Source organism: Myotis brandtii, unplaced genomic scaffold (genome assembly GCF_000412655.1).
Source record: "Myotis brandtii unplaced genomic scaffold, ASM41265v1 scaffold154, whole genome shotgun sequence".
NCBI lineage: Eukaryota > Metazoa > Chordata > Mammalia > Chiroptera > Vespertilionidae > Myotis > Myotis brandtii.
Genome location: NW_005355584.1, coordinates 5,746,331 through 5,748,805, shown reverse-complemented (window position 1 = coordinate 5,748,805; position 2,475 = coordinate 5,746,331). Strand labels below are relative to the sequence as shown.

At 38.4% G+C, this 2,475-nt stretch overlaps 1 protein-coding gene across 2 annotated transcripts in view; it reads left to right on the top strand.

Annotated features, from left to right (window-relative positions):
* LOC102241512 (cytochrome b5) overlaps positions 1–2,475 on the top strand; it is a 29,161-nt gene that overhangs the window by 4,759 nt on the left and 21,927 nt on the right. The window lies entirely within an intron of this gene.

Below are 2,475 nucleotides of genomic sequence, written 5' to 3'. Positions count from 1 at the left end.
CTAAGGCAGTGATGGCGAACCTATGACACGCTTGTCAGAGGTGACACGCGAACTCATTTTTTTTGGTTGATTTTTCTTTGTTAAATGGCATTTAAATATATAAAATAAATATCAAAAATATAAGTCTTTGTTTTACTATGGTTGCAAATATCAAAAAATTTCTATATGTGACACGGCACCAGAGTTAAGTTAGGGTTTTTCAAAATGCTGACACGCCGAGCTCAAAAGGTTCGCCATCACTGGTCTAGGTTGATCCTTAGCATCATCTGCCTCATAAAGGCTGCTGGCTCCAGACTCTCTTTTGCTTTCATCATCTTAGGCAGTGTCTTTATAGCAGCTTTTGTGGAAAGGACTTACTTTTCGTTACTGTCCATTGAACATGGCTGCCTACTTTGCAGAGACCAGTGGTTCTGAGCCTGGGGGACCTCAGTGCTCCTGGAATCCGGAAAGAGACTGTGGGTGTCCGAAACTCAGTGTCCTTAATTTTGAAAAACCATATATCTTTACCCTTGATAGGGCTGTGGTATATAGGGCTAAAATCCTAAATGCCTTTGCTTTTCTCAAGGAAGTTTGATAATATTCTAAATCTCATACTACTACAAAGCTGCGGTTGCAAATTATTTAACCTATGTAGTTTGGTAAATAAAAGTAGAAATTATGAAATCCATAGGAGGAGAATATAAAGAGACTCTGGTGTTTAAGTGGCTCAGGCATCATGGGTGAACAGTGGCAGACTCAGTCTCACAGGCCACCCGGGAATGTAAACCTGTGGGCAGGGCCACTTTTGTAGATTCTACATAATTTTTTTTTCTTTTGGTAACTTTTTGCTACTTTTGAGAAGAGGTTTTTAATTTGTTGGTTTTTTTTAGTTGCTTTTTTATTGTTTCAAAGCAAACACTCGAGATTGCTAACTTTCGTTTTTATGTATCTTTAAGGTAGATGGAAATTCTAAATTGAAGGGAGCACAGACTGTGCAGGCCATTGTGGGAAACTCAAGGAGTAAATAATGCTCATTTCTCCTTAATGCAGCTATCTGTTATTCTAAAAGTTCTCCAAACCACAAAACATAGCCAATAAGTACCTTTTAAATTTAATTTATTGGGGTGACATCAGTTAATAAAATTTACAGGTTTCAATCTGTTATTCTAAAAGTTCTCCAAACCACAAAACATAACCAATAAGTACCTTTTAAATTTTTTAAATTTAATTTATTGGGGTGACCTCAGTTAATAAAATTTACAGGTTTCAGGTATGCAATTCTACAATACATCATCTGTATATTGTAGTATGTTCACCACCCCAAGTCAAGTCTCCTTCCATCACCATTTATCCCCCCTAGACCTTCTGCTACCTCCCTCCACCTCCCCTTTCCCTATGATAAAATCACGTACTATTGTCTGTGTCTGTGAGTTGTTTTTTGATGTTTGTTTTTGCTTAATCCCTTCCCCTTTTCCACTTAAGCCCCCAACCCCCTCCCCTCTGACAGCTGTCCATCTGTTCTCTGTATCTAATGGAGTCTGAACAGCCTCTGTCCCACGAGGCAGTTGTAGGAAAGTATTGGATGGGGGTGCAGAAAACTGGATCTAAATCTTAGATCTATTGTTGAGGTGATTGGAGCAAGTCAGATAAATTTTCTAAATCATTTTCTTCTAAAGTTGGGAGCATTCTGCCACCTGAATCTACCTCAGACTTGTGTAGCCAATAAGTACCTTTTAAATTTAATTTATTGGGGTGACATCAGTTAATAAAATTTACAGGTTTCAGTATGCAATTCTATAATACATCATCTGTATATTGTAGTATGTTCACCACCCCAAGTCAAGTCTCCTTCCATCACCATTTATGCCCCCTAGACCTTCTGCTACCTCCCTCCACCTCCCCTTTCCCTATGATAAAATTACGTACTATTGTCTGTGTCTGTGAGTTGTTTTTTGATGTTTGTTTGTTTTCGCTTAATCCCTTCCCCTTTTCCACTTAAACCCCCAATCCCCTCCCCTCTGACAGCTGTTCATCTGTTCTCTGTATCTATTGGAGTCTGAACAGCCTCTGTCCCACGAGGCAGTTGTGGGAAAGTATTGGATGGGGGTGCAGAAAACTGTATCTAAATCTTAGATCTATTGTTGAGGTGATTGGAGCAAGTCAGATAAATTTTCTAAATCATTTTCTTCTAAAGTTGGGAGCATTCTGCCACCTGAATCTCCCTCAGACTTGTGAACACTGGCAGGAATAATATATGTGAAAACACTTGGGAAAGTTTGGAAATCTTTTACCAAGTGTACCAGTTAATAATGCAGATTTTGTAATCAAAGAAAACACGATAATTTCAAGAGAAACATCAAAAGTGCTTTATTCAAAGTAATGTCCATCGCTAGCTACATATTTTCCCCATCTTTCAGGTAATTTGTGGATAATGTCCAAATAGAACTTTTCTTGTTTTGAGGCAAACCATTCAGAGACCCAATTTTCCACTTCTTC